The sequence below is a fragment of the Fukomys damarensis genome, unplaced genomic scaffold, assembly GCF_012274545.1.
Source record: "Fukomys damarensis isolate Sample0158 unplaced genomic scaffold, DMR_v1.0_HiC HiC_scaffold_7, whole genome shotgun sequence".
In the NCBI taxonomy this organism is placed as follows: Eukaryota; Metazoa; Chordata; class Mammalia; order Rodentia; family Bathyergidae; genus Fukomys; species Fukomys damarensis.
The window spans coordinates 13,295,577-13,311,907 of record NW_022900919.1 but is presented as its reverse complement, the minus strand read 5'-3'; positions in this window follow the sequence as shown (position 1 = coordinate 13,311,907).

Sequence of the window (16,331 nt, the reverse complement as noted above, 5' to 3'; positions counted from 1 at the left end):
AGAAGAAGTCTGAGTTAGGGCAGGGGCAGGAATAAAAAGGGAGATGAGGGATAGTATGGTGGAGCAAGAGACTGAGTTGGAGAGAGAGGACAGAAAAAATTTTAGGGTGGAATGAGGAAAAGAAAAATAAAGAATTTAAAGGGCCTCTTTCAGACTATGTCTCTGTTGTGATATTATACCACATGTACAGCCATATGCAGAACCGAATCCCCTGATCTTGGCTAGCCAATGGCAGGTCCCCACGACTGAGACTGACCTCAGTCCACAAGGCCTAACTTGAGTTTCCCAACCCGCAGGGTTGAACTCCACTTAGTTCTATTACAGGTTTCCCCTGCCCTTTCTTTAAAGATGTTCAAAGTTGGGAGCTCAGAAAACTACCCTTCATGAGCACATATCCCTCTGCAGAGTGGGTCCAAGGACTGGAGGTTTGAGAATGGGGGGGTGGGGTGGGGGAGCAGGTCGTTGGGGTGTTTCAAGGGTGCCCACGCAGCTACCTTCCTTACTGGATCTGGTGGCACTCAGTCTGGGAGGTCGCACCCCCACCAGGTGGGCCCGGGCAGGCAGCTGGAGAGCAGTGGGTCTTTTTTTTTTATATACCAGCAGCATTACAAACAGGTCACTAAGGTGTTCTACACATGGATGATGACCGTGATGATACTGATGACCACTAAGCTATGGAAAATTTTCAGTTTCATCACCATCTTAGGAGACCAACATCCCATAGACAGTTTGTTTTCAAGTGGAGTGCTCTTAGGTGGCATGTGACTATATATTAATTTGGTAGAGCAGATTTAGCCAAGGACCACAGCCTGGGTGGCTTCAGTGATGGATTTGTTTTTCACAGACATGGAAGCTAGAAGTCTAAGTCCTGTGTATAGCTCAGGTTTGTCTCTTAGCTGGGTGTGTGACTTAAAATGGTTCTCTTTGCTCTGATGACTCCCAGTCTCCTCACCTCTAAAATAGAATTAACATTGCTTACTTTGTCTGACTTGTTTTGAGTCTGAAAATCTTTGCAAATTAAAGAGGATTAATATAACCCACAGTTTAAAAATATATTTATGATGAAAACAACTGTCACAATATGGATGGGAAGATGGAAGGCCCACAAGGGCAATACTAAATTATTAACCTAAGAAATTCTTAATTTGCAAGAAGCAAGCTTTAGGGATTACCAGGGCAGACAGATGTAATCAGAGTCCCTACAAAAGCAATCAAGATAAAATGAACTGTAATTATAGTAATCAGTTCGTGAACTTTAATGTCGTGTTCCTAACTTCAAATATCATGAAGTCCTGTATAGTGAATCAATCTGTCATTGCAAAGATAATAAAATTTTCATGTCTGATGGGATGTAGTCTGGTTGAGTGAAAATTTATCATTCTTTTTCATCAGAAGTCTCATTAGGGTCACCATTTTAAATTTTAATTACAGTGAGTGAAACTCATGAATCTATTTTTAAATACTGGATTTAACATGACAGGTGGTGCAACTCCCCCTCAAATTTCTCCAGCAAGATGACTTCTTCCAAAGCAGCCCTTCCTAACCCCAAATTAAAGCAGGTTCTCTGGTTAGGGAGACCCTGAGTGTGCTGGAGTTTTCCTCTGCTGCCTGTCTCAGTGCATAATGTGATGATTTATTTAGTGTTTGTCCCAAAGCCTAGACTCAGGAAGGCAGAGAGTGTGTCTTTGTGCTCCACACCATCAACATGGTACCTAGATCTGAGTCCACTGTCCTCCTTGTGGCCTCCGAATGCTATGTAGATGGCCTTGTTTACCATGCCAGCCCTCTGTGCCTGAGAGCCTCCAGTGTGTTTCCACTTCTGGCTGATTCTACTTGATGTTTTCTCCCTCTGGAGTGCTTCCTCCAGATTTTGCCTGGCCACGTTCCACACAAAATGTCATCCAAATGTCACTGCCTCAGCAAGTCTTTCTCCAATCGATCACGTCAAAATTAGTCTCCCCCTCCCTAGGCACTCATCATCACTTTCCCATTCATATTTTTTAAAGCACATATCACTGTATGAATTACCTGTACACATGTCTGTGTTCTTACTGTGTGTGCCTCTGCATATTTACTATGGTGCAGCAGATCCCTCTAAGATAGCAGATCTTTGCATAGGGAGCTTTTTTAATTTGGCTTATTTCTGTATCATCAAGGACTAACATGATGCCTGATATTGGTAGGCATTTCATCAATATCTATTATATAAATTCACAAATAGTACACATTCAAAGGCATATTTTATATTTTGTGTGAATGAAACAATTAATCAACAAATGAATTTTATTTAAACAACATCTTGAAGAAAAAAACATTTACTTTTCATTTTTTGATGCTGTATAAAAATAAAGGTCTTTGAGAAACCAATGGAAGAGGAAGTGGGAGGGGTAGAGGAAAAGAAAGAAGGGAATGGAATTAATACAAGGAAAAGAAATTAGTCTTTGTAGATAGGGAGGGGTGGAGGGGTTGAAGGGAGGGCAGGGGAATGGGAAAAACATAAGAACCAAGATGGATTATGTAAAGGTGTAAGTTTCCAGTGATGAGTGTCATTATATTGTGTGCCTTAAATGTACCAGTAAAATTAATTAAACAAAAACCAGTCTTCCCGTGGATGTTGACTTTCAGAAGCAAAGAAGGCTTCTTGAGAAGATGAAGATTTCACTGCGAAGTAGTGAGATACTGATACCATTGAGCCTGCTATTCCTCAATTCTTTTTGCTTCCTGTCCATGTGTGAGAGTGGCAGGGCTCCTCATTTCCTAATTAAAATTGGCCTTCAGAAATTCTGTCCTAGAAAAGAGTCCACTCTAAGCCACTGTCTGCAGGATATAATTCATCAGTGGGAAGAAATGAAAATTAAAATCTTTACCCTGACTGCCATGTAGTTATTCCAAATGGATTCAGTGTGAGTGTACATTTTGTATTTAGCCTAAGCCACACCCTCTGAATTTCTCTTTTATGATGCTTGGGGTCACTTGGTGTCCTGTTGATGAGTGGTCTTGCCTAAACTAGGGGACGAGTCTTCTCTATAAAGGCTAGAGATTTATAGAGCTCTTGTTGATTGCTCTGGACTCCAGAACAAAGTTTGACTTTTCCATTTGTATTTTCTAAAATTTGAAGTCAAGTCTGGTAATTTGGGTCCCAAAGGTAATTCCATTACCTTGCTGTGAGGAATTGGTATTGTGTTGAAACATTCTTGATAGTAATAGATTTGTCTCAATATATGTGGAGTTGTTTTAGTGTTTGTAACTATATATACATGGAGTTCTTTCTGACCAAACAGTAGATTAATTTGTTCTACTTAGATAGACTCTGAATTTCTTCAGTAGAAGAATGAATTAGCATTTGAAAAAAACTTGAAAGATGAAATTATCCTTTTTAAAATAAAAGCCAAACTATTGGCTTGATTGTATCTTTCATAGAGTCTAGAATTATTAGGACTAATTTTAAATTTTTCTTTCCTAGTCTGAGTATCAAAACTTTAAACTAAAATGAGACACAATTTGCCATAGAAAATAAAGTCTCTTCATGAACCCAAATCAGATGGCATTCTGTTTCAGAGGGACCACAAAGATGAGGCTGTTCTTCCAGCACTTTACCAGTCTGAGTGCCTTCTGCTCTATATTTGTCTTATACACATTTAGGCAGAATTATTAATTGAGGAATTGGCTTCCTTATTTTATGTATCCTCCTTAGCAGTGGATGTGGATTTAAATTTCTCCACAATTCCACAACACTAGTCATTATCTCCTTTCAGAATTCTAGCCATCCTTGTGGATGTGAAGTAGTATGTCATTGTGATGTTGATTTTCATTTCTTTAGTGACTTACATTAAGTATCTCTTCAAGATCCTATTGGTCAGGTGTGTATCTTTTAAGCATAAATGGCTATGAAAATGTTCTTCCTCTTTTTCATTAGGACTTTGTCCTTCTATGTTGAACTTTTTGTATATTTTGGAGACAAATCTGTCCTGATATAGTATGATTTGAAAATCTATTCACCAATTCTGTTGATTGTTTTCACCTTCTTGGTCATGTCTTAAAACACAATTTTAAAAAATGTTTGATGTAGTCCAGTGTATATGTCTGGCATCACTTCTTGATAGGAATGGATATATTCTGAGAAATGCATTGCTATGTGATTCCATTATTGTGAGAAATCATCACTTCATAACATAATCTTATGGGACCACCATCATACAAGCAGTCTTCTATGACCAAAATACCATTAGGTGCAGACAACTATAGATTGTTATGCTTTCACTGTCATAGCAAATAAGCCATAGCTTTAGCCAGGGTCATGAAGATTTACTCATGTTTTATTTAGACTCTTATAATTTTAATAACTATACATGTTCCACTTTGAATTAGCTTTTTAATGTGGTGTCAGTTAGGGATTCACATTGTTCTAAAATTAACTGTTTGAAAAATTGACAGGCAAAAATTGTATATATTTGTTCTGTACAACATGAAGTTTTGACAGGCTTCTGTATTGCATAATTCATAATTGGAGCTAATTGAAATATACATTATTTCATGTACTTATTTTTGTTGTAAGAACACTTAAAAGCTACTCTTTCTGCAATTGTTAAGAATGTATGTTATTGACAGCATTGTACAACCACATCATATATATATTTTGGTACCAGGGATTGAACTAAGGTCTTTGTGTTTGTGAGGCAGGCACTGGAGCCCTCAACATCATATTTTTGCATCTGAATTTCTAGTTGTTGCGGCATGATTTGTTGAAAAATTTTCTTTCCCTTGTAGAGCTTTTGGCACAATTGTCAAAAATGAATTGACCAGACTGTTAATTCTCTCAGCACATTTGTGAATAAGAAATAAATTGGGAAGGTTTATTTCTGGACTGTGAGTTCTGTTCCAAGTATGTGTCCACCATATTCTGCTGCCATGCTGGCTTGATTATGATAGCTTTGTAATAAGTTTTTTTTAAAATTAAAGATTGCAAACATACACGATAATAAGAAATGAAGATACTAAATAAAAATTTCAAATATACATATATATGACAGCAAAAAAGGATATGAAATAAACAAGAATTTATGTAACAGACTAATTGAAATACATTAGTTTGATATAATCTTCAAACATTATGTTCTTTCTCATTTTCTTATAATATTTTTGAAATAATGTAATTATAAATAAAACAAAGTTACATATTATAGCTGAGAAACTGTCCTCAAAACTTTATGATTTATAAACTCCTTGGTTTTATTAATTGATAAATATCATATACTTGTTGATTGTACCACTTACATTTTTAAACAAAACTTCCCACAGAAAAAAGTATATTTGAAATCCAAAAGCAACTAAAAAAATTCAAATTTTTAAGATCAGATTTTTCTGTTTCTATTTTTATTATATCCTATACTTATTTTTATTATATATATATATTTTGTTTGTTTGTTTGTTTTTTTGTTTTTTGAGACAGGGTTTCAATATGTAGTTGAGACTGACCTGGAACTCACTATGTAGCCCAGGCTGGTCTCAAACTCATAGCAATCCTCCTGCCTCAGCCTTCTGAGTGCTGGGATTACAGGCATGTGCCACCACAGCTGGCTATTTTTATTGTATTTTTATAAGCATAATGATAGAATTTAACACCAACAGATATGTAATATTCTTCTCAAACAAATGACTATGAATTAAGTCAAGCATGTAATTTAAAGAAATCATAAGGTTGCCAGAGAAACTATCAATATACCAAATGTGCACAATCCTACCACATTCATGCCCATGTTTCTAATTTAATAGTGCACACATATATGTAAAAACATACCCCCCACACATATACACAATGCATATTTTCTATAATACAATATATACTTAGATATAATAAAACAGTGCAGTGATGTGTGGAATGTTGGTGATTTGTATACTTTGAGAAAAAACAAATATCATCTTTGAGGGAGTTGGGGAATTTGTAATGTGTTCCAGATACTAAATGATATTAATGATTAAGTATATTTATAATACAATTTACTTAAAAATTAATATTTGTCATCAATAGAAAATAGGTACAAAAATATATTGATAACATAACAACATTTGTCTTAACAAATTTCCAACCAAACAAGCTGTAGTGACAGCAAAGGAAGTTTGTAGAAAGCAGAGATGAAAGAGGAAAATGACAGATGGACCTTAATACTTTTCATACTACTCATATATACAGATTTCATAAATTCTCAAATAAAAAAGCAAAGAAAATGAGAACAAAAATAACTTATCAATTTGGTAGACCAACATATAGAGACAAGGATTAATTGCTAAATTTCAAAAATATGAAATGTAAAGCCTGAGATTTAGCTCAATAGTGCTGTACCTGCCTAGCCAGAACAATGTTCTGAGTTTAATCCCCAGTATCAGAGGAAGAAAAAAGAAAAAGGAAAAAAAGAAAAGAGGAAAAAAAAACCATATATACTTTCTGACATACTCAATAAATTAAAAATAAATTATTTGTTATTTCTTCCTCTTGAATTGTTCCCTTCACAAGGATGTAGTGAACTTCTTTGTCTCTTTCAATCAGTTTAAGTTTGAAACTTACTTTGTCTGTGAATAAGATTGCTAACCCTGCTTTTTTTTGGGGGGGGGCTCCTGTTACATGAAGAAGTTTTCTGTCCTTTCACTTTCAGTCTGTGAGCTTCTTTTTACACTAGACGTGTCTTGTATACAACATATTTTTGGATCTTGCTTCTTAATCCATTCTGCTGGTTTATTTCTCTTGATTGGTGAATTGAGGCCGTTAATATTGATGGTTATAACTAATATGTACTAACTTATTATTATCATGTTTTTTTTTCTTCACCTTCTCCTTTTAGTTTCTTGGCTTGCCTATTTGATTTGCTCTGTTGGGCCTCATTGTGTTGTTACCTTCATTGTCTTTTTCTAGGATATTGTTTAAAATTTGTTGTAGTGCTGGTTTGGTATTCATAAAGTTTCTCAGGTGTTCTTTATCATGGAAATATCTTATTTCCCCATCCATTTTAAAAGAAAGTTTTGCAGGATACCTCAGTCTAAAATGGAGCTTGTTTTCTTTTAGTACTTGAAATATCTCATTCCAGGCTCTCCTTAACCTAAGTTTTTGTATTGAAAAGTCTGCTGTGATTCTGATAGGCTTTCCTTTACATGTAATTTGTTTCTTGTCTCTTACTGCTTGCAGTATTTTGTTCTTCTGTTGGGTTTCTGGTATCTTGATTATTATATGTCTATGTGTAGATTTTTTTTGATCATGGCTAGTTGGAGTCTTATATGCCTCATTTATCTGTATATCAAATTCTTCCCCTCTGTTTGGGAAGTTTGCTATAATTAACTCTGTGAATAGCTTTTTTAAGTCATTTACATTTTCTCCTACTATTTCCTGAATTCCTATCAATCTTATGTTATTCTTCTTAGTATCATCTAAGAGTTGTTGTATCAATTTCTCATGATCCCCTACTGTTTTAAGAGACCTCTCTTCACAGTCACTGACTGCAGTCTTATCTTCTATATCTGAGATTCTATCTTCACATTCTTTTATTCTTTTGAGTACACTTTCAATGGAGTTTTTAATCTCCTGGATATCTGTTTGAATCTGTCCTATGGATTCCATTTCTTTCTTCTATTGGGAATTTATTGTTTCCAATTCTTTCTTATGCTGGGCATTCATGGCTTCTGTCATGGTCCTGAGCTCATCTATTTTCCTCTCAGTTTCTGTTGTAGAGTCATGAATTATAACTTTCATTTTGCTCATCATCTCTATGATTATCTGGGAAATTACTTCTGTTTTATATTTCTCTAGAGCCTGACTGATCAGTTTTGTTACTTCCTGTGCCTTGAGTTCAGGGTGTCTTGATGATTCACTATCAGATTTTTCATCCTCATTTGCCCCACTATTTGCCATTGGTGAACTGGAAGTCTGTCCCTGTATCTTGCTTAAGCGTTTTCTCATTTTTACTATTGTTGTTGGGTTATCCTTAGTTTAACCTTTAGATATTACTTAAATCTTCCTGGTATAGTTGGGCTGCAGCCCATGGGTCTCTAATGACTCATAGACATTCTCTTTTTCATAATACTGAAAACAGCTCATTGAATCAATCACCATCCTTTATCCTAATTGATACAATCAGCACCACAGTATAATGAAGCACAATTTGCAATGACCACTTATGGTGGTCATCAATCTATCACCTTCAAACCATGTGAATTTAATTAAAATCAAGAAGCAATTCAAAATATGCTTACAGTAAATAAACTTTTCAATAAGGATATTTACCATTTACAGTGGGGGCTTAAAACAAAGTTAAGACAAGAGGAGTAGATAAGTATGAGAATTAGAGAAGGTTTCATATGAAGCCAAAAGATGTAGAATGACCAGACAATCGTCAGGAAATTGTTAAATTCAAAAAAACCAAACAAAATAGAAATATAATAATCTTTGAGTGAGGTAGAATAACATAAGAAAAGAACATAAAGAGAAAAAAATAATAAAAGAGGAAAACTGAATTAGGATAAGAACAGAAACAAAAAAGGAGATGATGGATACTATAGTCGAGTAAGAGACTGAGTTAGAGAAAGAATACAAACAAACAAAAAAAGAATTTGCAGAGTAGGATGAAAAAAGAAACAAAAATGAGTTTGAAGGGCCTCGTTCAGACTATGTCACTGCTGTTGTAATATACAATATGTGCTGCCATTTGCAGAGCCGAGTCCCCTGATCTCAGCTAGCTGGTGGCAGAACTCCACAAACAGACTGAGCTCGGGCTGCAAGGCCCAAACTGAGTTCCCCGACCTCCTAAAGGGTTGAACTCCACTCAGTTCTACTATAAGTTTCCCCCACCACTTCTTTAAAGATGTTCAAAGTTGAAAGTGCCAGAAAATAATCTTTATGACCACTGCTGCCTCTACAGAGTAGGTCCAAAGACTGGTACAATCCGGAGGTCTAAAAGTGCGAGGGGGAAGGTTGGGGGAGGGTTCGGGGGTGCCTGCACCGCTACCTTTCTGGCACTGAAAATGGCGGCAGTGGCTCCAGCAGGGGAGGACCCGGCCGAGAAGACCCTCTGGCGCTGAAGATGGCAGGAACGCCTGTAGTAAGTTTTTCAATAGGAAAGTATGAGTTCACCAACTTTGTTTTTCCTTTTTAAGATTGGTTTAGATGTTTTATGTTATTGAGTTTCCAAATTAATTTTAGGATCAGCTTGTCAATTTTGGCAAGAGAAAACAATCCATCTGTTACAGAGCTTTCATTGACCTGGTAGGTCACACTGAAGATTGTTACCATCTTAAGAATGTTGTCTGACTCATGAACATGGGTATTCTTTCCATTTATTTAGATCTTTAGTTTCTTCCAACAATGTTGTGTAGTTTTTTTTAATACAAAGCTTGTGCTTTTTTGGTTAAATTGAGTCCTAAGTATTTTATTGTTTTTGATAATATTGTAAACTGATTTTTCCATGGTTTTATTTTTGGATTATTTGTTGCTGGTATATAGATATGTAACTTATTTTTGAATCTTATTCTCATATCCACAGTGAATTAATAAATTGCCTATTTTATTATTTTAAAACACCATAGAAACCATAAACCTCTGGAAGGCAGACTCTATTTTGGCTGTGCTGTATATTCAGAAACTATAACAGTGACAAGGATGTAGTTAGGACTGTACAACATGGTCAATATGTAATAAATAACATTTTATTGAATTTACTTCATCTCTATGGCACACTGAGGGTATATGGGGAATACCTATAAAGAGTAATAATACATAAGATCCTAATGAGGTAATTCACAGTGTGAAATAGGAAGAAAAGGGCTAAAAGTGTAGGGAAAGTGGGAAGAGTAGGGGAAAGGTAATAAAGGAAAGGAAAAAATTAGGAGAAAATGAAAAAATGGAAATAAAAATGTTTGTAAATGGGGAAGGGAGGAGGGGTGAAGGGAGGGCAGGGACAAGGGGAAAGAATGAGAACCAAGACCTGTCATGTAAATGTACACGATCCCAATGATGAATATAACTGTACTGTATACCTAAAATGTACCAATAAACACAATGAGAGAGAGAGAGAGAGAGAGAGAGAGAGAGAGAGAGAGGAAGAGAGGGAGAGAGGAGAGATTTAAATGCATATCTTCTCCCTTAAAGGTCTTAAAACTTGTTTGAAATTATATTTTAGTTGGAGCAGACATTGAAAATCTATGTTACTCCTTTTTATGCTTTGTCATAATGCTTCCCTTCCCAGACTGTGTTTATTGTGCCCCTCCTAAGGCACACAGAAACTTTTCCTACCTTAGGTTTTCATGTCTTAGCTGTACACTTATTGACATCAAAACACTATTGCTTTGATATATTGTTTTGGTATCACTCTGCATTATTAAATAGAAAGACTATAAAGCCCAATATTCAATCCAAAAGGTTGAAAGTGAGATAAAGTTGCTAAAATTCTTTCAATTCAATTCTTCTATAGATAAAGAAAAAGTGAAACATCAGGGATAGTTACCCTTCAGCTGAGAAAGGGTTTAATTTTTATGGAGGCTATGGGGCATTTCTGGAAGAATGTGTGTTATAAGCCATCTGTTCTTTCTATAAATATGACTACTATTGTTTGTCTTTGTCCCTGAAATACCTGTCATTTCACAGTCTACCAAGAGTCAGTGCAGTGGTGACAACATGGAACTGCTCTTTGAATCATGTTGAAACCTTTCACTGATAATAGTAATAAAAAATTTGTATCTATAATGTGGAGTTAAAAAAGAAATCCATAGATATATGCATGGCATATTTCAAACAATTTCTTTCTATTTAGATAAACTGTTAATACTTTTCAGTAAAATGAATTAGCATTTGAAGAAAAAAACTTAAGAAGTGAAATTATCTTTATTGATATTTTTTCTCATTGAGTTTATTGGTACTTTTAAAGTATACAGTACCTAAAGGTGTAGGGAAAGTGGGAAGGGTAGGGGAAAGCTAATAAGGGAAAAGAAAAAAATATGGGAAAATGAAAAAATGGAAATGAAGTGTTTGTAAAGGTGGAGGAGGGGGTGAAGGGAGGTCAGGGACAAGAGGAAAAAATGAGAACCAAGACCTGTCATCTAAAGGTAGAAGATCCCAATGATAAATGTAACTGTACTGTATACCTAAAATGTACCAATAAACTCAATGAGGGAAAAAAAAGAAAGTATACAGTACAGTTACATTTATCATTTGGATCTTGTATCTTTACATGACAGATCTTGATTCTCATTTTTTCCCCATTCCCCTGCCCTCCCGTGACCCCTCCATTTACAAAGACTTTGTTTCCACTTTTTTCCTGTTCTCATATTGATTTTTAATAAAAGACAAATCATTGGTTTTGATTAGGCCTTTCATGCAGTGTAGAATTATTAGGACTAGTTTTAAATTTTTCTTTTCTAGTCTGAATATCAAACTTTTAAGCCAAAATGTGAAATAATTTCCTGTAGAAGATAAAGTCATTGCTAACCCAAATCAGGTGCCATTTTATTTCATGGTGCGGGGCAGGGAGGTAGGTGTTTTTGAGAACTTAAAAATATGAGAACTCTCAGAGTTATGCTGATGAAATGTTATGATATGTCCATCATAAGTGAGGAGAAATACAATAGCATGGGTGAATGTGTGCTGAAGACCGTGGGATCTTCCCCAACTGCACTCAGTGTCTTCTGGAAGTCATCTCAGAAAGGCAGTGTGGAATGGATGTGGGTGCAATGTAGTCTTCTGAAATCTCATTATTTGCACCTATTCTGCTTAGAGAAATCCAATGAAAACAAGAGGCTCAGTCATGGAAGCATAAAATAAGAAGAGTAGGAGGCCACAGGCAGTGTTAGATACCTACACCTAACTGGGACAGCAGATTGCTGAGCTCAACCAGGTAGGCTGACTCACTGTATTCTTCTTGGGCAAATTATCTCTGCAACACATGAGTCCCTCCCAAGTCCACTTGAGAACTAATTCTTGAGACCAATGGATGGCTGTGGCCTAAGTTTTATACTTACCACAGAACAATGGTTTCCTACTTAGAATTTTCTTCTTATAGCAAGGGAATGAATTTGTGAGTTTTATCTCTGAATGGCAGCATTCTCATTGCTGTGCTTTGGCGGTGAGTGTCCCCTGAAAATCCGTGTACTCAGAAGTTGATGCTCACAGTGGTGCTTTTGAGAGGTGATGGAGCTTTAAGAGGAGGGTACCTGCGGCAGGTACTTGGGTCACTGAAAGTGACTGTGAGAGCTCAGTCTTTCTCTTTCTTTCTCTCTTTGCCTGGCTTCCAGATGTGACCTTTTGCCCCTACACATGCTCCCACCATGGTGAACCACCTTCTGTCATCCTCATAAGAGACCAAACCAATAAGGCCACCTGATCTTAGACTCTCAGCCTCAAAAACTGGGAGATAAACTGACATTTTCCTCTTTTATCAATGAGTCACCTCTGGCATTTTCTCACAGTAGTGCAAAACTGGCTAAAAGAACACCTTAAATTAGTATGTTGGAATTCTACTTAAATATGACTTTGTTCCTGAGAGATGCAGCCGTCCACAGTATTCCAGCCACATCTATGTGATAATTAGATTTTGGGGTGCCCTTCCATGTTCTGTCTGTGCCACTGCTCACATGTGATCTTATTTTATTTATGTGAGATCTCTGTCAAACCACAGGATGCTACTAGACCGATTGCATGGCATGTTTGTTTCCTGTACTTCTAACTTGGCAGTTCTGTGCCACTCCCCAAACTTGTGTTCTTTTCCTTACCAGATGACACATCTTTGCAGATTTTCTAAAAATTCTCTCAGAAAAGATGCTCAAGTGTTGGTGCTTGTGAAGGTGTAAATGATAAATAAAAGATTGATGTGTCACCTGGCTACATTTGTATTGTTATACCCTGGCCTGGAATGAATACTATTTGGAATTTAGATGTCAGCCAGTGGTGCACATCGTGGTAGATATTTCAGGTGTGCTCCCCTGTCCTCTGTGACTCATATTCTGACCTTTCTCTGCTCCCCAGCCCTTTGCAGTTGGGGTTCTGTGATAGTTCTGAAAACAGGCTGTGCAGAGAAGCAAAGCACAATCCTCTGAATGAGGCAGGTTCCCTCCACACACTTGGTCTCCTCTGGGACAGCAGAAGTTTTGTTTACATTTATCTGATAAAAATCACAATGTGTCCAACAAGCTAAGTGCCTGGGGCAAGGCATCAAAGGCCCTCCATTTATATGTGCATCATTTTCAACATGGACCATAATGGAGATATTGACCCTTCTTGTATTATTATCCCTGAGAAGACAGAGTTCATCCATCACCGTAGCATAACCTAGATTAGTGCAGTTTAATAGAAATATGACGTGAGTCACTGAGGTAATTACAAGTTGTACAGTAGCCACGTTACAAAAGTCAAAGCAGCCAGGTAAAATTAACTTTAACAACATACAATATTTTATTTAAATTAGCATATCTAAGCATTATCATTTAAACATTTAAGTAATATAAAAATCACTAATAATGTATTACTTGCTTTTTATTGTAATAGGTGTTTGAAACTGCATGTTCATTTTACCCCGCTGGCTTTTCCTTTCCAAGCAGGTACATTTCAACTGCTCAAACCCCACAGCTGCCTGTTTGGGTGCTGCAGTCCTGGGCAACACAGATTCCCAGTATCTTCAATAAATATATAAATTATATAAACATAAAGTTGTAAATAAATTATCATTCAGCATCCCATGATTTTTTTTTTTATATATATTTTTTTTTATTGAGTTTATTGGTACATTTAGGGATACAGTACAGTTACATTCATTGTTGGGATCATGTACCTTTACATGGCAAGTCTTGATTCTCATTTTTTTCCCCTTACCTCTGCCCTCCCTTCACCCCCTCAGCATCCCATGATTATTTGTATAAAATCAGTCTTTAATCTCTGCATGTTACTTTGCTTTATATTTCTTCCTGCATATTCAGGAGGTGCAAGGCTGCCTTTGCTGTGTTAATCACAGCCTATGGCTCTTCTGGGGGCCCTTATATTGCAAGGCATACTGTGACACGAACTTACATTGAACACTTTGCTTTGGTGCATGAGGCTGCCACAGAGTCATGTAGTTTTACACACTGGTGTGTGAGACTATTTACTCCACAGGGCAGGTGGCCAAGTAATAATGTCCAATTCATGCAGGCACCTCCCAGGAAATTGACTCTAGCCATCTATTCTCTGGAGTTTCAAGGAAAAGAGAAAATATAAAAAGACTCAAATACCAGAAACATTTCTTTGAATTTAGTTTTATATATGTGTGTATCTTAGTTCGGAGTTCCCCAGAAGCACACCCTGAGATATACTTTACACATAGTTTATTGGGGCTATGCAGGGAGGCGGGAGCGATACAGGGAAGGAAACACAGCAGAGGGTGCCCTATTACGCCAGCTGCCACTATGGACACTGGTATTTGATCCTGAAAGGAGAGAATGGGATATACTATCAAAGATTGAGAATTAGTCCTCCTGAAGGATTGTGCAACTTTTTAATACGCCAACTCTAGGGAATCATTAGTTGGTCACAGGCTGCTGCTATAGGAAGATAGTTCCCCAATGTTCTGGTCTAGGAGCACACACAGCCACAGAGTGATATACACCCCAAATCAAATTCATCCAGATAAATAAAATGGTAGGTTTGTTGGATGTGGGTGAAGCATTGTTAAAAAATGATCTGAGAGAACTTTCATTTCAGCACTGGGTGGGATCATAGCATCTCAGAGTCACTTTGGATTGAGCTAGCCAAGGAAGAGCGATTCCAAAGAGAGATGTAATGCAAAGTGGAGCATTTTGAAAGTAATTGCTGTTCTGCAAGGAGGAAAATGGGGCCCTAGAGACACACATGGCCTGAGATCATAAAACTTGAGGACAAAAAGACATGAGACATCATTACAAACAGGAAATAGCTTTGCAGCCACACAGACATAGCAAGGAGCTGATGGCTACTTGGGGTGGGGGTTGTGAATGGGGAATGCTTCCTACAGAGGGGCTGTCCTGCTCTGCAGAGGCTATGCACAGGAGCCTGGCCTCCCGAGACTCACTCACACTATGGATGGGACGTCCAGCTGGCTGGGAATCCAGCTTGCTTACTTCCAAAGGACATCCCCTCCTTGGGGACATTTCTAGCTCCTTTTTAATGTGCCACTTTTCCCCTGAAAGGACACCATGGTCAGATAAATGTGACACCTTGACTTTGTTGGTGGATCGTTGGCGACACCCCAATCTTGGCAAATGCACTTGGAAATCATCTTTCCAGTGGAGACCTTTTCTCATGGTGGCAAAAATAATTCATTTCATATAAAGATGTAATGTAAAAGCATGTGTATAAAAGATGTAATATGAAAGCATGATGATTAATCTCATTGTCCCCACATTCTAATGATAAATCCTGTTTAAAAATTGTAGCTCCCTACATAAAGTATATAATTTATCTTTACATTCTCAATCCAGTGGAAAATGCAGTTTATTCCTTTCCACATGTCAGATCAAGAGAAAGAAACGATTTCTATTATGAACTATTTATTTAGCAACTGTTTATTTTATTTTTTTGCTTTATATTGAGTTTATTGGTACAATCTAGGTATACAATACAGTTACATTCATCATTGGGATCCTGTACCTTCACATAAGAGGTCTTGAGTCTCATTTTTTCCCCTTGTCCCTGCTCTCTCTTCACCCCTTCCTCCCCTCCCCATTTACAAACACTTTATTTCCATTTTTTCAGTTTCTCATATTTTTTTCTTCTCCCTTATTACCTTTCCCCCACCCTTCCCACTTTCCCTACACCTTTAGCCCTTTACTTCCTATTTCACATTATTAATTATCTCATTAGGATCCTGTGTACTATTATAGTTTTTCACACCAGAGAAACTATTTGGTATTTCAGTTAAAGAAATCTCTGTATGAACATTAAAAATAGGGAATCCTAAAATAAGACTAAAAAGGAAAGTAAAAGAGAAAAAGCAATGATGTAACATTAAAATCATCCTTAATTCTGGACATGAAAATGGTCAGATATGTCCCTTAACATATTTAAATTGCTTCTTGCTCTTGTAGTCTTATTCTTTTTTCATTATTTAGAAAATACTTTATTAGTTTCTGTAATCAAACCCATGTAGATATGACCTTACATATTTAGTACAATGCGTTACCCCCTGTACACATGGAAAAAGAAATAAAAAATAAAAATAAAAAAATTAACATTTCTAGACCAATATGGCTGTCCATTTCTGTACAATGCCAACTCAACACAGTAAATTGGGATAACTTTTTCCAAAGTTGACAGCACCGTTAAAGTTTCCCAAAATTTAATTTATATATAT